At 36.2% G+C, this 22,399-nt stretch overlaps 1 protein-coding gene across 10 annotated transcripts in view; it reads left to right on the top strand.

The window, feature by feature from the left end:
* tenm3 (teneurin transmembrane protein 3) overlaps positions 1 to 22,399 on the top strand; it is a 588,369-nt gene that overhangs the window by 23,123 nt on the left and 542,847 nt on the right. For 9 of the 10 annotated variants that reach the window (XM_081610715.1, XM_081610730.1, XM_081610747.1 and 6 more), the window contains exons 1-2: positions 16,086 to 16,240; positions 17,188 to 17,333. The exons of the other annotated variant lie outside the window; for it this stretch is intronic. The gene's annotated coding sequence lies outside the window, so the exon portion shown is untranslated. Of the gene's footprint in view, positions 1 to 16,085; positions 16,241 to 17,187; positions 17,334 to 22,399 lie in introns of those variants that run through there. 10 annotated transcript variants of the gene reach the window in all.

Genomic DNA, 22,399 nt, shown 5'->3' with positions numbered 1-22,399 from the left:
GGATTGATATTGATAAGACCTTAAGATCCTTATTTCCACCTAGAATTGATCTGCATCAAACCAATACACAACAAAAATGAGACCATTATTAAATCTGCAGATAATCCTATTTCCATTTTTGTTGTGCCTGTGCTATTTTTTTGCCTGCGTGTAATGTTATACTGACATATTGCCACCACCATATCAAACTATGGAACTTTAGTGAATGCTCAAAGCATTACAGGGCATTCTCATGCTGCACCATGTGTAATTTTAATACTGCACACATGGGTGTTGTATTAATTGCAACGCCCATAACACAACACATTTCCATATGCCATATACTTCCCTACTAATCTTGCAACCACAATAAAGGTCCAGTAATTGTTTAACTTTTTCTTTTCGTGTTTGTCTGCTCATTGTTGTACTGGTTCTTGTTTTTTTCTTTTGTTGTTTGCATAACAAAAATCCCCATTTTAGTGTGACATCCACCTGTCAGCTCTGCTGCATCTGCATCCCACTTGGGAATCACTTTGACTGAAACAGATGAGCTTCATGTGAGGTTTGTAAGGTTGAACTCAACCTGAGTGGGCTGTAAAACAGGCAAAATACAAACCTCAGTAATTGGAGGTTTCTGTGTCTGCACCAAGCACATCTTTTGTATCGTCACCCTGGTAACTAAGCAGGTATGTTTTATTGACAGACTTGAAGCAAGGAAAAAGTATGCTTTCTTAGGAAAATCTGCATGAGGTATGATTGCCATGTGATATAGTGGATTGTTTCTCTTTTGTTCTCAAAACAAATAAAAATTGCATTAAAAAAGAAATCAGTCAGTGGCTTCACCAACCAATGTGGTGTGATTCGGCTTAATTTCAGATTAAGCAAAGGTTTGATTTTCAAACATAGTGTTCTTCATATTGGTTACCACTGGGCTTGGGCCAATAACCAGCGTTTTTGTAACATTATCCCTACAGTGTAAAGTTCTTTTAATGAGATTCCAGTGAAAGGTGTGAAGTTTTCTTGGCCATAGAGAGCTTTTCACAACACACACACACACAAATTCTGTCTTGGAATGGAATTTGTGGGGACTTCCTGGAAAACTTCACCAGGCATGTTTATACACCATTTTCTACTGCAAAATGGGGTTGTGCCGGTGGGGACCTCAAATTTGGTTCCCACGGGTCAACAGGTCCCCACGTGTATGCATAGAGTCAGGCCGAAGTCCCCACATGGGGGAAAATACAAGAACACACACACACACACACACACACACACACACACACGCACACACTCCTGTGTGGTATCCAAGCTACTGTTTGCCTTCATTATGTGACTAGTCCAACCTTTAACTTATGTGTCTTGTGCATTAAGTAGAACAGAGTCCAGATCTGGGTTGTAATAATATATTCACACTTAATGATATTGGGTCACCATTGTTATAATGAAACAATAAAAAAAAAAAAGTTTTGAACAATATTCATCACATTCTATAAAACCCAAACCTGTTTGAGATATGAAAAAGAAAAAACAGCAAGCACTCCATACAATTTCGTCCAAAACACCTCTCTCTGCACGAAAAAAATTGTCCAAAATTAAGAAAAAAATAGTAAATTCAAACAAACAACCAAGAAAAACCCGCAACAACTGTGTGAAATCAAGCTATCGTAACTCGCAGCTACATAACCGCAACACAGGAACTGGCATTACCTAGCTTGCTGTACATTCAAATTAAATCTAATTTCGGCTCATATAGACAATATAGCATTCACAGTCAAAGAAAAGACACATCCGTTCAAACACAAATATATAACTTAAGAAAGGCGACTTAACCAAAGTTTTTTTTTTTTTTTACCTGGACCGAAAGTGTAGCACTTACATTATGCTAGCTCAGAGCAGCATTAAGCATTCTCCTGTACGCATCAGGCCATAGACATAAACACGTAGACGCTTCGGCCCGTTGCTGCGATACGAAACAGCGTCCGCCATATTGAATGTGGAATATGTGCCAGTAAGCTAATACAAGTAAATGGACAGAACTTCAGAAAGTGCCGTTCTACAAAGTATTTTAAGTTAATATCTGTCATTGACACATTTTCTCACACACACTAATATATTTGGCAATCAAAGAAATGACTAAAGACAGAGTTTCTAACTTTTGATGTGATTATTTAATTGTTTTGGGGCATTTCTGAATAAAGAGCACAATGTTTTTATGTGATAGAAATTATTCTGATAATTTTTATATTAACATTGATGAACAGGCACTTTTACAGTGTTTAATTAAAGAACATATTTACATAATTCCATACTTTAACATACATTTAACGTTTCAAGACAAGAAACAAATTTTCTTGTATTTATTTTTTATACATTTTTGAGAAATCACTTTATTGTCATTGTCAAACATTATGTCTTACTACCTGAGATCTGGAAAGTATTTAAAAATGAATAATTTGCTTACATTCCTTGAAATACATGTTTAAACATTTTAGAATCAAATAGATTTCTTTTTTACTATGGAACAACCTTTATTACAAAAGGTGAGGAATAATACAGAAATAAAGAGTAAAAACACAAACTTCGAGTCCATTTTTTTCCTTCGGCGCTCTGTGCTTCACGTTGTCACAGTTGCTAAGCAACATAACGCCGTGATGGAGGCTAGGCAGCTAGCCGAAGGCTATCTCTCTTCTGGTCGTCCATATTCGTGGCCTTCCGTAGACCGGGCCGTTTCTCACATAGACATAAAAAAAGGACAGACGCCTAATGGACCGCTCTCGTCTTATCAATACATATTTATATAAATATATAAACATAAATGAATAATGATTAATACTGAATAATATAGATTAGGCTATGCATGCTTATATGCACACACACACACGCTGCTAGTATCACTTTGTTAGAGTCCCAGTGTTGCTCTATGAAAAGCAGAATGACAAAAGGGATAATATTCTGACTAGTAAATCTGGTTATTTAAAAAATGTGAATAACTTTAGGAGTAGATATTTCCTAAATTTTCTAACAACCACAAAATGACTACATCTTGTAACAACATTCATTATATTGGCTGACACTTACATACAACTCGGACTTAAGGAGAACAATTCAATTTTTTTATAGAGATTTTTAGTGAAATAAAATCATCATAAGTACTTGAAATAATTTACTCTTACAACTCTATGAATCCATCAAAAAAAAAAATAAATCTTTTAATAATTGTAATCATTACAAAATGACACCTTAAATGAAAGGAATGAGAAAATGTTTCAAATCATCACGGCAACATTATATTATTAAACATTGTATTTTCACTCAGGTGTAATGAACACCTGCCTGTTTAATGTGATTAACTTCTTTTAATCACATTAAAAGTAAAGCACTTTGAAATGCCTTGCTGCTGAAATGTGCTATACAAATAAAATTTGATTGATTGATTGATTTTGAGCTGGATTTTTTTCATTATTTTGAACTTGTCTACTTATTCTCTTCAGACTTTCAATACAAACACTGCATTTTCTCTTTTTAATACGAGTCTATATAAACCTACATGCTGGCAGTTTATAAAAATCCCAGTAGATCAGCGATGTCTGAAATACTCAGACAAACCTCTCCACCGGCAGCAACCATGTCATGTTCAAAGTGACTTGAATCCTTTCTTTCCCATTCTGCTGCTCGCTTTGAACTCCAGCAAGTCATTTTCACCATGTCTGGATGCCTAACTGCATTGAGTTGCTGCAGGGAACGCAATGTGATTTCTTCCTTTCTCATTTATGTTAACTATCAATTGAGAAGAGTACCTTGTAAAAAGGCCACTGCCTCTGTACATATGAGTTTTGAAGTTTCCAATTTGATCAGCCGGTATATTTTTATTTATTGTTGCTTTTATCACCATATTTATTAGGATGCCAGGCAAACTATACTTCTGGTACAAATGATTTATTTGAACAGTTATCAATCAATACACTGGCAACAGATGGTCATCAAAACGGTGCAGTTAGCATCACATCAGACTATCTGGTTATCAAATAGGATACTAAGCTCATTTAATTATTCAAAGTAGTTTAACAATCTAAATAAACCTAGCAGATTCACTCCTCTTGCAAGGATTTTTGCATTGACTTCCTTTCATTTTTTATTAATTTCTTTACCTTAATTAACCTTAACTCAATCCACTCCTCAGTCCTAAATCAAACCCCTAATCCAAAAACAGCACCTCTTTCCGCAGAGCCTTGGCTTTGGGCCCCACATGTTAGGAAAATGGTTCTTACAGTGTGTCAAGTGAAGACACAGCATAACATATACTGTAGGCTTAAAGTTGTTACATCCAACATTTGCTGCTAACAGCCACGGGCTCCAGTTCACCAGCTCATTAAATGTAATGTACACATCTTAAAGCAATGAGCGATAAAGAAAATTACTCTTCTTGCTGAAGGAGAAACATATAAATTGCCAGCAATATTTAGAGGACACTTTAGGGGTAAATTATCAAGAAGGTCCAAAACAACAGATGGCGTGTGGACTGAGATGTAAAACGTCTGCACTTGTTCTGTCTGATTCTCTTAATCTCATTTGATTACTCAGAGACATTTTTCTCCCTGTTTGACATTAATTCTTTTTAAAACTGTTTCATGTCGCATTTCTAAACTTCTGATTACTTTTTTTTTAAATTCAGAAATGTATACAAGCAAAGACTACAATACTAGAAGATATTCAAGTCAAGACGTTTTTAGTCGGGACACTTTAGTCTTTAATGTCAGCTTCTGAGAAAAGAAAAAATCTTTTCTTGTAGTGCATTAATAAATAAATACCTGATTTAAAAGTAAGACCATATTTAAAAAAGACCATATTTTGGAAAACGAAACAAAAAGAAACCTTCATGTGCAGAACATCTCAAAAAGAATTTATTTAAATATGACTGTCTATATATGACACAAAAATTTAACAAGTTTGAACAGGTTGCATTTCTAACAGGTTATAAATGTAACGGGTTAGAAAGTATAGCGGTGCACAGCAGATATGTTTTAAACCCCTGACACTTAAAGATAGATAGTTTCACCAGAGTGATTGTGATTGTGGCGTCTCATCTAAGCGCTGTTATATTCTCTTCAGGGAGAGTTTCTGATGCTGCGTTTCTTTCCACACAGCTGAGGTAAATTAACCTCCATTAATTATTAATAGCATAGACTGCTGTTTTACGCCTTGTAATTATCCTCCAGCTGAAGAAGTAAACTATAGATTTGCAGTGAAGGAAAGAAATTAAACAGATCTGTGCAGCAGACAGAGAGGGAGGAACCGTGACAAATATTAAGTAAGTAAGTAATTAAGTAAGTTATTGAGTAAGTATTGGCATTAACAAGTGTGACATTTACGGTGACAGAGACATTTATCTGCCAGCAATCTTTTTATAGTAGCCATCTATTTCCACTACATTTTAAATGAAGTTGTTTGAAGATGAGATGGGAGGGTTTGAAATTTTGAAAGGTTATGTTGGACAATTATATAGTAAATAATATATATTCCTTAGTTTAGGGCAAAAGTATAGTGTGGTTTTTGGAAGAAAGCTTACACTGAGGTTGTCAAAACATGCGCTGCCCAAAATATTTGATGGTTCCTGCAAGGCTGCACAGTTAGTGTGGTGGGCAATTTCATGCTTTATTGGCCAATACAAGCGCTTGAATCCCCCAACCACAGCCTGATGCTCCAGGACAACGGTGGGGTCAAATGATATGAGGACAGCGTTGTCTGAAATGACATGCGTCATCAGAACTGAAGAGTCAAATATGTTAATGATCAAATCATAAAATAAACCACTATTTCACCTGCTATCAAACATGAAGAGGCACTGACAGGACATTTTGTGATGCTCAGATGTCATGTGTCTGTCAAGTTTGTCCTTTCTGTATGACTGACATTGGGTCTCTACAAATGGCCTGGTTTCCTCTGACTGCAGCCTGTTTATGCTGCCTACATATGTATTCAACTTAAAAATGTGATTTATTTATCATCTATGTACGCTTTATATATATTTTATCTCTCTCCATCTTTCTGTCTTATATTTGTTTTTGTCTCTCGCCACCTTTCTATCTTTATTTACTCTTTCTCTCCCTTTCTAACTATCATGAATATATTTACTTACCAAGCTCAGTTTTGCACAGGCAAAGTCCTTCCAACAGCCATGCCAGATCAAAACCTTTTATTTGATTTTTCAGGGGAAGGGCATGAAGCACTATTTCGTATATTTGTCCCTCTGCCATATATATCATGCGTCGTAGAATTACTCCTGCTGCTACTAGCAGGAGAGTAAGTGCTGTCATCAAAACAAAATTTGGTGTGTTTAAAAAACACAAGTATCCTTGCCTGCTTTGCAGGTTTTTGCAACATGTTTTTCTGTGCGCTCTCTGCTGGCAGGAGAGTGTGTGCAAGCGCACCTGTCTCAGTGTGAAGTGTGTGTTTTCGTCCAGCTTTTGTCAAGTTTGGCATTTTATAAAAGAGAGCTGAAAGTAGACGAGTGACCATGTAGGGACAAAAATAGCTCACAACATTATCTGGCATGAGTTAGATAATAAAATTAGTGACTAACTGTGAACACGTACAATTACTACATGATGATCTCTTGGATAACAGCAGGGAAAACCCAGCTTTTGTCTGATTCGCTTGGAGTGTTGTCTTGTCTTCCTTAAGTAAGAATGTGTGTGAGGTGAACGCAAAGCACACCCAGAAGTTTGAATCTAATCGCTTAGTTGTGAATTACACTGTAAGATTTCCCATTGTTTTAGTAGTATTAGAGTATGTAGACTTTTGAATGAGCAGGAAAGTAATGCAGATCTTTGAAGAACGAGCTTTCTCATTATTATTATTGATATTCCTAACAGAAAGAATTTGGTCTGAATTAATTTTAGAAAAAGCTAATGTGACTTTTTATGCAGTGCATAAGTACTGTTTGAGTATGTATAAATGATTTAACCTCTTTAAACCACTTTTCACCAAACTATGAAAAAAATTGCCTCAAAATTTTGATTGTTTGATTGATTGTCACAACTTTTATTCTATACTGTCCACATAAAAATATACAATAAGTAATGATAGTCGTGTATATAAATATATTTAGGTGTGTGTCTCACTCAGGCTGGCCATTTGTTTAAATTATTTTTGAGGCAAGTAAATAAAAATAACACCAGGAAATAATAAGGCAGACTGATTGACGTCCACCAGGGTCACGTTGACATTTACAGTGAGACAGCTGGAAGTGGAGAAAGTCTCTCTTTCTCATTACAAGTCAGTATCCTCCTGTCATTTAAAAAGCCACCAGTGAGATTTTACTTTTCTTTAACTTATTTGGATGCCTTAAAGTCAGCAGAAGTAAATTTTATAGTGACATTTTTACATCCAATCTCTTTAATTAGAAAATATTGCACTTTGTCAACCTTCTCAAAAGATTCATTACTTCACTTCACATTGTGTAAGAGCCAACGCAAAATCCTCGCCATGAATAGATGGACTTTGTAACTGTGATTTTTGATTTTTTATTTTTAAAGAGAACTCCAAGTTCCAAGTAAAATCACTTTGATTCGATGGGATAGAAGGTAGCCCAGAAATATTTTGTCTAGTTTGGGTCTTTTTTGCTTAGCCTCAGAGAATGCTGCACTTCATCCATCTTTATTGACTTTACATAAATAAAGATGGATAAAAACAGCCTTGGGCCTCCAATAAACGCATAAACTTTAGTACAGATCATCAATCTAGAATTTAAACTTTTGTTCATTGAGAATGAGATTACTGTTAAATTTGACTTTATGGTTTCAGCATAGAAAAATTTAAATCTTCCACATTGTTTAACATTTAAATTTAAGATTTAAAGCAAATGGCAAGCTTACTTTGTAAATGTGCAAAGAATAGAGTTTGCAGTTTTATTGTTGTGCTACGATAGCCACAATTTGGGCTGTAAATTGAATCTTTCTGTCTGAATTTGGTTTGTTCATGTTGTTTTTGTGGGAACAATATAATTTAATTGTTATGTGCATTTTTGTGCAACAAGCTGTATTTAGAATCAAAACGCTGATATACACAGAGTTGTAAAACATCCCAAAAAAACAAAAGAAGTTGTACTTTCGTCTGTGATGAACATAAAAACTAACAAATGCAGTTGTGTGTTAATTCTGTGTTCTAGTAACAGTTCAGATGTACTGCACTGCGTAATTAAGCTCCAGACTTGCTGTTAGTCTTCCTGGGTTTCAGGATGTACTCATTTCCTTGTTCTGAAAACTGGAGCGTATTGAAAAATCGTCTTTAAAAAAAGGTCTAATGTTCCTTTGATTTTAGAGAAATAGGATGTATTTAACAGTGGATAAATCAATTTTAAAAAAAGATTAACTAAACTGAAATTATCTGATTATTCCAATTTGTGTGAAAGTGTGGAGCGGTCCGTAGCACTTAAAGCTTAAGAATCTCGCCTCAAGCTAATTGGAAGACAATTAGGATAGCAACAAACGGAGCAGATAAAGCTCCTCCAAGCATTTGCACATTTTTACTGAAAGGTTGTCAATACTGCTTCCCTTCTCAGCGTGAGACTCTCACAACGCTTTTCTCCCAGCAGCACTTAGTAAAGCAATGTGCACCAGACTGCTGAAACTAGCAGCTCTATGGAAAAAAAAAAGATGTTCAGATGTTTATTCATATTAAATGAAAAGGGATTTGAAAAGAATTTAAGGTCCAATTAAATTTAGATTTGTACAATTACCTTTCAGTTTCCAACCTGTAGGGAGACGGACTCATTAAAAGAAAAATTCTCTCACAGAGAGGTCCCCTTGCGGTTCTGATGTTCATCTTTGTTTTCTGATTTTACACAAGTGAAAAAAAAAGTTTCCTCCTCAGAGGTGAGGTCTTGTGCTTCCATATTCAGTGGTATGCATCTCAAAGTGACAGAAGCACCTGTGGGAATTTAGTTCTTTTCTTTTCTTTGCCTAATCTGGATCATTTTGCTCTGCTCAGCAAGAAGAGATATATTTTCCAAGTTCCAAATAGTTTTTTGCTCATTATGTCTTACAGATTTTCTAATTAACACAATTCTATATTTAATTTGCATATATGTTGACAGTGATTACAATAAATGTCATGCTGTTTATTGGTTAACCAAGTCAATATTCTGACAATTAATCAGATTTAAAAAATCTCACATTCTGTAGATTTTTTTAAACCACTTCAGGAATTTTTATCCAGTATTAAAAACACATTAAAATGCAAATAAAGATTAAAGAATTAAATTCCTTTTTTAAATAAGAAAATAAACATTTGCAATAACAAAGCATTGCTTTTGTTCATGCTTACAGCCAAGGATGTATCTGCAGCTAAAAATACTCATAAGTTCAGTCAAGGGCTAATTTGTAGATTTGTTTTTATATTTACTGATTAATAATTGGACAGAAAAAGCTGCCTAACAGGAGATTTTCTTTTACTAACGGAGGCTGAAGCTATGTCACATGAAGAATTTTGAATTCAATATACTTATAGAAAAAGGTTGTTTCCATATTAAATGCAAAATGTATATATTTTAGATTAATTGCTGCTCCTCTGATCACGTAGTTCTTTCAGCAAATAGCTTATTTTTGAGTCGGCATACTCCAGTGAACAATTAATCAATTACTAACTTAGTCGACAATTGTTTCAATAATCAACAAACCCTCTGGTTTTTAATCAGATGTGTGTTTTACTTGTTTACCATGATAACAGTAGATTGGTTGCATGACAGCAGTGCAGTCACTCACTCAGAGCCTTTAGCCTTTGCTATGACTTGTACCTTGTTGTGTGTAGAAAAGATGCACGCTGCTAAAGAAGGATTTGGAGAGAAAGTCGCTCTCACTGTTTATGTAAAACAGCATAAGACCAGCTCATCCAGTAATAACTGTACAGCTGTGGCATTTATCCCCCATCCTTGAATCTTTTCTGCTTTGTTTCACAATACTGAGCAAATGAACACAGTAAACAATACAAATCTTTACTACTTTCAAGAAAAAAAAAATTATTGCTGCTATAGGGATATTCTGACCTGTTTTTTGTTTTTTTTGTATGAATCTAAACCTTAGCTTTAGGCTTTACGACTCCAGTCTGGTACTTCATTGAAGTAAATACAATCAATACCATGAAAATGCTTTAGGACTATGATTTTATTAAGTGCAGTTGTAAGACTACTACATTTCATCAGCAATATATTTACTGCCATAATCAATCACCATTCAGTTCAGGTTTCTGAGTCTTTCATGTTAATGTTAATTAAAATAAAGTCAATCAGGAGCATAAAAGAATACAGAAAATATAATTTTACATCAAACATGTTTTTCATGTTTAATTAATTTCAGTTCACACCGATTAAAAAGTTTCCTACAATCAGGATAAAAACAAGTACAGTCTCTTTATTACCTAGGACTTTACAGATGAAGGCAAAGTGTTTTTATTTCCTTACCTATTAATCTGGTCTGACCTGGGAATATGTGGCTAACCACCATGATTAACTGGTGAGTGTTGCTCAGGACGGTGATATGTCACTTTTCCTGCAGGTCCTTTTATCCCCTCAATCTGATCTCATATAAGCAGGAGACAATGGATGAGTGGACAGATGGAAGTCAAAGTTAACCACTTTGATTTGAGTGTCTGTGTGATAAATAAATAAACTCCCCAGTATCAATCCGACATATCATTGTTTGGATGTTGTACCATGTATTTAATGACCCTGTTAGGTTTTTTGTGTTCAAATCTGTGTTTAAGTGTGTCTGACTGCACTGACAGCTAAACACAACAGTAGGATGAGAGTAATAATGCAAATAAGGTTAAACATTATAACAAACAGAAACATTAGGGTTGCTTCACTTTGAGTCACCTGTGCACCAGTCTGTTCTACTAACAGGCAGGTAAACTGTTGAAAGGCCTCGTTCTGCCGAGTAAAATTTCATTTTTTGCAGAGGAAACAGGAAACAAATAGCTAGCACTGTAATTATTTACTCCCACACATTGTATCATGGTTAGTGAGTCACAATGTGCAGAGTTCACACATACTGTATACTTAACATGATTATTTCATGATTTATTCAAGATTTTTATTTATTTTCAGTCAAAATGTTAAATTTGACCTACAAAATACTAACTGTAAAATATCTAAAATGTTCACTATCTCTTTTCTCCGTCATGCAGACTGTGCTTTCGGCAAATAGTGACTGACAATGTGAACAACAATTTAGAAACGAAAGGAAGTTCAGTCTAACATGGGAAAGACTTTTCCCTGCAGAGATGCTCTAAGCAAAAATAAGGCAGGTTTTCCTTCCTTTTTTGCTTTCACTAATGTCAATGTGTACAAACATACACATACAGTATGTGGGAGCATAGAATAAGTGATTATGTGTATAATTAATTCATTTTGGTGATGTTTAGTTTATCTATATAGCACCAGTGCACAACAAATGTCATCCCAAGGAAATTTCCAAGACAAATAGATCCAGTTTATAATATGTAAGTCAATTCAGTTCAATCCAATCACTTAGACAGATAATCACACATCAACTTCATCCCAACAAAAATAAACAAAAAATGAAACATTTCCTGCCTATTTTATTTCGTTCTCTGCCAATTGTGTGCATTTGTGTGTGCAGTCCCAAAGCAACAATGAACTCACACACATGCAGCAGCTTCTGGAGTGTCAGAGATTTTTTTTTTCTAAATCAAAATAGTTTCAGAAAAAACAATCTTACAGAGCGCTATTGATTTACTTTGTGTGATGGATCATAAACAGAAAAACATTGCAACATTCCAGGTTTAAATCATTACGTATAAAATAAGCACAAAATCATTTCTGCTGCTGGTAGATTTTGATTTGTTATTGTCATTCAACCAAGAAGTTTGATTTTGATAGGAAATGAGAGAGGCAACTCTCGAAAGAAAGTAAATAAATAGAAAAGGGGGAATCCATTTGAGGGAAAAAAACATTGGTTTTTATTTACATTTGATGACAAATATCCATGTCAAAACACTTTTATTGGAAAATCTTTAGTACTCCAATTATCAAAGGGTTCTTATAATTGTCAATCAGTTTCTTTATGTTTCCACTCATTATTTATACTTATCTTTGGTAATAAGCTCCACGTCTCGGAGGCCTCCTGGCAATAACGTTCTGGAAAGGTTATGGAGCTGGTTAACAGCATTTGGTGTAAGATATGTCATTGTGAGTGTGTTGCAGAGAAGATTTGACAGTTCTTTTGGTCTCAGTTGTCATGTTTCTTCATTTCACACAACGCTGACCAGAGAGAGAGAATGTTAAGTGAACAAGGAAAGCAGATTGGTTGGAGAGGCAAAAGGAGTCTCCAAATGGACAAATGAACTCTTGCAGCTGTGGACCTTTCAGCGTGTGTGTGCGCGTGCGTGTGTGTGTGTGTGCGCATTTGTATGAGTCATTTTTATTTCATTTTTGATCTGATCTTGCTGGACAAAAGGTTGTTTTGTCTGCTTAAATCGTATTTGTCTGGGCACACTGTCATGTGTGTTACATGTGTAAATGAAGCTTTTTCTATCAGAACAAGTAATGAATGTGAGCAGCAGCATCTGATGGAAAACCATTGGCAATGTCTCCTGGATATAACCCTGAAACATCTGAACACATGCCCGCATAGTGTGTCTTTCTCTCTCCACAGGGACTTTGCATTGGCTTCAATTCATTTTTCATTCATTTCTACAGCCTAATCATGACCCTTACCCAATAACCAATAATGGCACAAGGCTAACCCTACAGCTAACCTAGGCTCAAGTCCTAAACCTCACCCCTAACCCAAAAACAGCACTTCTTCTTATGTGAAGTTGGTCCCCATAAGCTAGTATTTGTTAGTAAAATGGACCTTGAAATGTATAAATGCAAAGCCACACCTGCACACACACACACGCAGTATTACACACACACACACACTGCAAATCAGCTGCTTGTTACTACAATACAACCAGAGAATTGGCTGCAGGCGATACCTTGTGTCCAGGACATCACACTCAGCTTGACTGCAGGTATGCCATAAAGCTGTACACGTGTGTGTGAGTGTGTTATGTGAGTGTGCACTCGCTTCAATGTCTCATCTGTCAGGCTGTTATGTGACGATTTTTCATGGATGTGATTAGCTGCAGACAGTCTGACAATGTAATGTTGAAGAACAGCGTGAGATCCGCATTCGTCTTCTGCCATCAGAGAAATCTAGGCTGACTTTATTCCGGTGCCATTTATTTTAAAAATCCTGTTTCATTTCTAAAAAATAAAAAAAATCTCATAACTCTACACCATTATTTAACAAAAATCTAATGCAAAAATAGAAAAATCGGTTTCTGAAGATCCACTTCAGAAACTGAGTTGGGCAGTTCCAGTTCTCCAACTTCCACATGTTTCAGATGCTTGAACATTCTTGATTTAAAATGTTATAACACCTTAAACTGGGTGAATTCTCATTTTACTGAGGTGGGCCTTCCTGATCTGTGGTATTTTTGATTAATGATTATAATGGTGATCTGAATCTGGTGGAATAGTTTGTTACATTCTCATCTCATGAGTGGCATACCTGCCTGTCATTTCAGTTCAGTGCCTGATTTTTTGTTTTTGTTTTCTTCTTAATTACCTACTTATAGCCAAATACTTATTGGGCAGAAATATTTTTGCACCCTGTGGCTGGGTAATTTATGAGCAGTTTAAAATGAGGATCTAGATATTGTTGAAATAATAGAAAACAACTTTTCAGGTTGCTTAAGGTCTGCTGTCAAGCCCATAAAATATGCACGACACACCAACGTCCTATCACAAAATAACTTACAAAAATGATGATGTATAATGTGTGAATCCTGTTTAAAGTTGCCACATATTGGCATCAATGAATTAGGAATAGAGCAGAGTCCACTGATGCACATCTACAGTTCCTAAATGTACTGTACAGAAAAAAAACAACTGAAAAAACTTGGTTAATTGGAAAATGTGATGCTGTTTTAATTATAAATAACACAAGATATTTATGTGTTCTTACTTTCAACGTCATTATTCAAGTTGGACTTGAATGAAAAGTGCTAATATGTAGGAATAAACAACTTGGACTGAATCATAGCTTAACAGTGTTTGCACATAACCTGTTGGCTTTTTCTCAGTTGCAGATGACTTCTGCTGCAAATTGGCACTGAAAAGAAATAAACTAATGCAGGTGTTTATAATAAATAGAGAGTGTAAAGCAAATAATCCTGTCAGTATGGTGGTCTACCTACAGAGAAACGTGTTGCAGGGAAAAGCAGCCGCTCTCCGTGTAGGAGCGTGAAGAGAAAGAGGTTGTGGTAGAAACTAACAAGATTGTTTGGTCACAGTTTGGGGAGTTGCTGTTGGCTTAAGGGACCGTGAAAATTGAGCAGACAGCCAGAAACAACATGTTGTACTTACTGGATACAGTGTTTTTTTTTCTCTTGTGCTCCCACTCTCTTTAGGAAAGCAGTGAGGCTTAGGCTCTTTGTGACAAGAATTAAGATTGGATTGAGACAGATCATGAATGCAACCAAATGTGCTTCCTTGATCTTGATGGTGTTCAAGAATTCCCTCTGCTCTTTTTCTTTTCATCTGGAAACTGCTGTTGGACTCACTTCATCAGTCGAGTCCCGTACTGTTAGCGCAGATAGATGGCCTGATCCCTCCTGTAGGGACACTTCAAAAGCTTTTGCAAATGAAATGCATATTGCTTTATGGACACACAAGTGCAGGAAATTAAGCAGTTTTTGTGGAAACCTAACAGTCTTAAGAAGAAAATTTATGAAACTATATGGTGACAGGAATATCGTGTTCAGTGTTTCACATGAACATGATAGACTATTTTTTAAAGTATCTCAAATATATATATTTTTCTTCCAATCTACCTTTTGAACAATGAAATACACAATTAAAATATACACTTTGTTTTCTTCAGCTCCAGCATCAAAGTTTTATTTAGTTTTTTATTTAGTCTTTTAATGATTTTGTTTTTGTTGTTGTGTTCAAGTTTTTGCAAGATCAATTCGTACTGTTTGTTATGGGATTTCTCTCTCTTTTTCTATCTCTCTCTCCCTCTCACACACACATGCACACGCACGCACGCACACACACACACACACACACACACACACACACACGCCCGCATGCACACATGCACACACACACATGCAGAATGTTTATTCCTCCCGTAGAGATAGAGTGTCTCTTTCTCTTCTTTTTACCTTGGCTGTTTATTTACTCCTGTTTCCTGGACAACCATTCAGCATGGACATACCAGTGTTGATTACCTTTCCTCTCTGCTTTGTGTGTTTTTGAGAGTGTGTGTCAGAGGGTGGTTGGAACTTCATCTTTTTTGTCTTCCTTAGAAATCTCAAAAATTTAATTTTCTCTTAGTATTTATGTACTTTTCATTCTTAAAGTGCCAGCAGTAAAAGGAATAAACTTTTCTTTCTTTTTTAAAGTGAATGACTGAAAATTAAAGAAGTTCACTCTTTTCCAAAAACTTAAACTGAACTACATTTAAAATGACTCCTCACTCGTTCATAGAAACATCACTCTCATCTTCACCTCTTCAGGCACACAGCTGTGTTGTTGCTCAGTTTTTTTGAGACACAAGCAGGGAAGAGGCTCTGGAAACACAACAGTTTTAGGTCAGTTTATTGACAACTTGTGATAATGACCTGATCTTGATGAATCATGTTAGTATTGTTCCAGGCAGCATCTGTGAAAAAATGCGGAGAGAAATCTTTGTTTCATTTTCTGTTTCATTTTCACTCCATAGGTTTCAGTACATTTGTAATTTAACTTGGTTGGAGGTGGAGAAGAGAAGGTCTGGGGTTGTTGGGTGCCAGGAGTGTAGAGGGCGCCATAAAAAGGGACAAGGAAAAAAAAAAAAAAGAAGAAACTTTTACTACTTTTTAAAACTAATAAGTGCTAATCATTTCCTATTACAAAAAAAAAATCTGCACTAATTTAGCTGCATAGGAAAATATATTAATCTAAATATAATGACATTTTGTTTAGTTCCCCTCATTTTTTTCTACTGGTTGGTTTGTTCCTCCCAGCGCCCCGCACACCTTCACCTCACCGTTACCTGTCGGTCATGGATTGTCGCGTTGTTCGCTGGTGGTAGATGAGTGACGCCACTTTTGTAACAGAAAACATCATTTTGAAACGTCCTAAATTGTCTCGTGTCCTAGGAAGGAAAAAAAGAAAAGAAGAAGAAAAAAAAACTTCACTGAAAAAGAGGTACAGTAAAACTAATGTGATGAAATGACATGTTTGTATTTATTTAGCAGAGTGTTGTGTAGCAGTTAAGCTAGCTAGCCAAACACGGAGCTAACCAATAGCCTAGCTAGCGTTTCTTGATTGCTTTCGTCTAGCTGTCAACTCAAGACTCCATGTTTTCATGACACTTAACACACAGGCCTAAACTTTGGCACTCATGGTCAAAATGACACATTTTGTTTGCATTAGGCTGTAACTGTGACAAAAATATTTCAAATATGAAACAAATATTGCCTTCAAACAACACAACTTGCAATGGATAACAGCTTCATGTTGTCCATGTTAGTTTATCTTTCTGGGCTGTCTCAAATTTTCCTTCTCACAAAAAAAAATTGGATTCAAAAACAGAAATGTTTTGTGCAAATTTTATTGATTCCATAATTGTGGTTGAAAACTGAAATACTGTAAATGTAAACTAAAAAATCTATTATGAAATAAGTAATAAAGAAAATAAAAATGTGGTTACCATGGAGAAAACAGTAGAGTTTAGACTGCTTGTATAACATTTGTGTGAACGGTTTTGCAAAAGGGTGAGGAAGATGTGTCAGAATCGTTCATACATGTGCAAAAGGAGTCTTCTGCTCTGCTGAGATAGTGAAACTGGGTGGATCCCAGTTTCTTTAAGTAGGTCAAAGCAATCAAGAAAATCTGTGAACTAGCAAAAACATGTCAACTCTGCTAGCTCATTACAAAACATTATTGTCAATTTAGGATCATTATAGCATTCCCATATCCTGTTGAAGTTTATTGCTTCATTGAATTCTGCATGTCACTGTGATAATTTCAGTCTGATTTAAATTGCATCTTAGAAAGTTTGTGTATTTTAGATGTACAGTATATTGAGCAAAACGCATTTGTTATGTTTTTACTTGAATTTGTGGAATCATAATCCTCTTTTTTCTCTTCAGATGTATTATGGAGACATCTAAATCCCACCGCAGGGCCTTCTGCAACACCACAAAGTGCTCTTCCTGTTGCCTCTACCTCACAGGAGCTCATCCATGCATCTGAAATAAAGCGTGCACCAACAGATCCTGCTGACTTGCCATGTCCTGTAAGTGATCTGGTCAGAATATTTAGAAATTTTTTGGTTTACACATAATTTGTGTTTTGGTGAATATTTATTTTCTTAAATGTTCACCAAAATACACACACACATAATCTCACCTAAGGTACCAAAGTGGCTAGAGCTGACCTTGAGTAGCAGGATGTCACTTTGGACACCAGGTGTTATCGAGGCGTAAGCTGATTGAACTCAGTTCAGCTTAGATTTTATATGACGAAATGCCGAAGTCAAACTCCTACTTTCAGTTTTTACAAGTATAAAAATGGTCTGACTGGCCTGTGATTAGCCAGTTCCAGCCCAACGTCTTCCCATTGCCATTGTGAGGGCTGCATATTGGGAATGTGGAAAATGTGGACAGAGCTTTTTAGTTAAAAATATTTTCAAAAACATTCACACATGGTTTCTTTTCAAAACTAAACTTGAAAAGCTGTTGTCTAATTGGGGTTCACCAATTTATGTTACTGATCAGTGATTAGCCGACATGTGAAGCCAATCTTATCCATCGATCTCATCTACCTCAGCAAGGATCTAAGAATCAGCCACTGTCCTCTTCTGCTCTGCAGTGAAAGAGGCTTGACTGACAGTCCGACCCACCGAATCATGTCTGCATGTTTGTGGTTAACAATAGCCACCTCACTCTTGCCACCTCAGTGACTTTCTTGCTACGTTTACATTAAAAAAATAAAAATAAAAAATGATATCAGCCAAAACCGGAATCGGCAGGTCAGGCTTTTTAAAGATTGGTAATGAGAGATCGGCCAGAAAATTGATGTCAGTGCACCCCTATTGTCTAGTGGTTGTATCAGATTAGGTCCGGGTAGTTATTCAGTCAGTTAATTTGGAAACAATGATTTAAAAAATCGCTCAGAAAAGTTTTGATGCTTCTTTGCTTCATCTGATAAGTCTTGTTTATCACCTGGCCTCTGGGCTCTTGTTATTTAGCAAAAGTAGCCCCTGGGCAAAGCAAGATTAGCATCCCTGCCCTGAGGATATAAAAGAGAAACCAGGCTTATTTAACTGCTTTAATACCCACACAGTAGACACAAGTACTAGAAAGTTTGAGTGAAATCTAAACATTGCATTCCAGTCAGAATTTGAAAGGTGCTTTCAGACTCACGGCTACTCAAACTAGACAGAAATAATTGCTCCCAGATATTCCTTATTAAGATAACATCTCAAACATATTAAGGGTAAGTTCAGCAAAAAACTAAGACGGCTACAAAGTACACAATAATTTATTTCTACATAATCTATTGTTATGTTTAACAAAAACACTTTCTAACAAAAAAAAAATCTGTTTTTATCCAAATCTCTTTCAATGCAACAGGACTTCTCCCATTTCTGCGAACGTTACGCAGACATGCAGAGCCTTCATCTTCCCACTCCTCTCTTTGTCAGTAACTTGGACTCAGCAGTCTGAGGCACATTGAGGCACAGGGCTGAGCCTTGGGGGATTGATCAGACTGGTGGAGTTGCTACACTTGCAACAACTGTTGGAGCTCTTATATACAGACCATGGGAAATGTAGTCATGCTGGTGGGAAGGAGTGGGAAGGATTATTAACCCCACAAACCCTGCTGCCCACTCTACCCAGCAACTATTTTCAAAATCTATCAGATTATGAGGAGATGAGTTGTCCACAACCTTCTTCAGGTGGCCTCACATCTTTTGTCAGATTAAGTTCTGGACTCTAAGATTTTCCATTTATACATTTTCTTTAAGCCTTACAGAAATCTTAACATTCTTGATCATTTATTTGGGGAAAAGTAATGAGCATAATGGTGCAGCTTTGGGGCTCTGTTGGTAATCTACTGTAATATTTTTTAGTGCAAAGCTATTTTTTTTTTAGAATATTGGCCTAAAAATTAAGTTTTTCACTATCAGAAAACAACACATTCCTTCATAAGGTTTTATAACATTCCAACCAGGCCTGTGTGTTTTTTAAAAAGAAAATCCTGTGTTCAACACTAATTCTTTGTTCACACATTTAATGAATACAGCAGAGTGTTGCCATGTGCAGAACACAAGATTTGCTGGAAATGCCTGCAGTTTCTTCAGTGTCACTGTTGCCTTGCTTCAAGTCTTATTTTACAGTAGAGCCACATTCACTCAGCAACATGCTCACATTCACACCCCGATGCCCAGATCAGTGGGGAGTTTGGGCTTAAGTGCTTTGCCCAAGGGCACATTGACATGTGACAAGAGAAATCTAAAACAAAACTGGCAACTTTCTAATTGCAGGATAGCTCTTGGTAGTCAGCCCTCCAAAAAAAGGGACAATTCATATATTAACAAATTAGGACCCAAATGTGTTGCTATACATTTGTTTGGGCGGTAATACACAAAACCTTCGTTATCTGCAAGTTTAGTTTATTCTTTCTTATTATTTTGTCATTGTCCTGCCTCGGCATCCCAGGCATACCGTATGAAGAGGCTGATTATTTAATGTGCAAGGACATTTTTTACTCAGCAAAAAGGATATTGGTGGATGGTACCCTAAGGTGTGTATGTGGGTGTGTTTGTAGAGCAACTATGACTGTGTGTAGATGATGTGTGTGCTAATTTGTTTCCTGGACTTGAGTTTTATTAAGTTTTATTGTTGAGAAGGGCATAAACATTCCCCATCTGTCCATACAGTGCTGGCCTTTTCACAAAAGAAAAGCTTGACATTCATTATAATGCAAAGAAGAGTAATATTTGGAATGCCAGAGTTAGGAAAGACTGGAATTCAGTATTTTCTGACTTTCTAACGGCCGAGTCCAGTTCTTAAAGTTCTACTTTGGGTAATTACAACATTTTATATCTGATGATCTGTTTGCTGGTAAATATTCGTATAAGCTATTGCTGAGATGTAAATATGTTACGTACACTGTTTCAGTGAAGGTCGGACTCTTTAAATCTTCTTATACCACGCTACTCATTTGTGGAGGAGTTGCAGAGAAGGCAGCATGCAGAAACTCACTGCAGCATTCAATGATGAAATGAGGTTGCTCCTTAGATGCCAAGATGAGCTCGGCAAGCTAAATCCTCGTTAGTGTTGGTGTATCCACTTATCGTGCTATATTGCAGAATCTCATGTACAGATGTACGTGGAGGTTAAAGACTTCTAGAAATTGTATAAGTGCATCCCTGACAGATCTTGGATTAAGCTCAGTTAGGTTTCATTTCGTCCATTTTAGACTTCAAGTAAATTTGTAACACTGAATTTTACTTTTTTTTCCCATTTTTTACAAGTGACCCCTATGGGCCTTTGATTCTGTGAACTAATTAATTAACTTGGGATAAAACAATTATTATTTATTTTTTATTTCTTTCAGGCTTATAAATATTTATGCTGTGTGAAATTGAGAAATTAATTTCAGTGGACATTGGTAATCTTTATTTTCTGGAAACCCATCTAGTAGTTTGTTTTCAATCAGTGGTTAAATATGTGAAAGCACTTCAAGGCCGAGCAGATTATTGGTTAAACGTATCCTCATTTTAATACTGTAAATTATGGTATGCATTTGCATAAATTTCAAATTTTAGGTCGTTAAATGTCTCTAAAAGTATTATTTTTCACAGACAGTGAGAATGCTGCAGACAGCTTAAAAGAGCAGAAACGTATTTACTTCCTGCTTGCAGTAAAACCTCAGTATGAACCTATTCCTGTGGGACTTACTCCTGGGCAACACAGGAAACGTTTGTGTCTGATGTTCTGGTCTGGATGTCTGAAAAACAACCTTCCAATTCTGAGAAACATCCAAATGTGTCGAAACTTTGAGCAATTCTAATCTCAGCAGCAAGAACAATCGAGCTAAGAGTTCAAATGTTGGAATAAGCATAAGTGGCACCAGAACGGATTCAGCTCAGACAAACAAGTCTAAGGGCGAGAATAACTACCTGAAATCACAGCTGAAACAAATACAGGTAACAGGCATCTTCAGAACAATAATTGGGTTTCCAGCAGTTGCTTTGTGGACCTTTTATCATAAGAATACTACACACCTGTTCTTCTGTGTCTCAAATCTTAAACTGTAATAATATAAATTACACATTGGAGAGGGAAGAGACAAAAACATCATTTAGGAAAAAAGCTGCCAAGTTAATGCTTTCCCTCTCCGTTTGATAGTAAAGACGGCCTGTGGAGCTTTGCATAAGTCTTGCTGCCCTTAGGCCCATTTAAAGAGCATTAGAAGAAAGGGAAATGTCAGGGTTGGACTACATGGGGTCACACAGTGAACTGAGAAAGACAGGACTGCAACTCCCTGAAAAACTTGAGAATAATCAGTGTAAATGGCATGGTGTTGTTTCTCTCTTCCTCTCTCTCAGTAAGAGCAGCATGTTACTGAATGTGAGAATCCTGTTCGTCCTGTTTGGTAGTGGTGGGGCTTGTTGCTTATTAGTTCCTAGCTGGCATTGGTTTCAAGCAATTAAACTTGAATTGTTGTCACCAACTTGCACGTTTGGAATGACACTATCATGGTGGTGAATTGTTTGGGTGATTTATTTAATATTTAAATCGGAATTAGGGATGCACTGATTGCAATTTTCTGGCTGATTACGAAGCTTTGAAAACACTGAGCTGCTGGTATTTTGGTCCATACCATTTGTTTATGTCAGGAATGTTGCTAAATATATCAAGAAAGTTACTGAGTTTTTAACAGTGGGGTGACTATTGTTAACTGCAAACATGGAGGCATGACATGGATGTTCGGTCTGTCAGTCAAACCTCTGTCACGAGAAAACGGGAGAGGACAGTGGGTGATTTTTAGACCTTTGCTGAGGCTGATGAGATCAACTTCACAGGTAAATATCGGCCATCTCCCAAAATTAATAAAATCGGTTAACATATACCCCTAATTAGAATATATTAAAAACAATGCTGTCTTTTCAAGTAGTGTAATCAGATTAAAATGCTTCAATACCTGTTTGCAGACATCTGGATGTGATATTAAGCCAATTCAAGAAATAGTGAAATAGTTCAACTTTGCATCAGGGACGAAGGTGGTAGGAGTTTGTCCTCTAATCAGAAGTTACCAATGAGAATCCCCGCTCCATCGGTTTGCCCTTGG

This window comes from Poecilia reticulata, chromosome 1, assembly GCF_904066995.2.
Source record: "Poecilia reticulata chromosome 1, P_reticulata-male-v2, whole genome shotgun sequence".
Lineage (NCBI taxonomy): Eukaryota > Metazoa > Chordata > Actinopteri > Cyprinodontiformes > Poeciliidae > Poecilia > Poecilia reticulata.
Note: the sequence above shows the minus strand (reverse complement) of the source record. Positions and strands in the feature narration are given on the sequence as shown.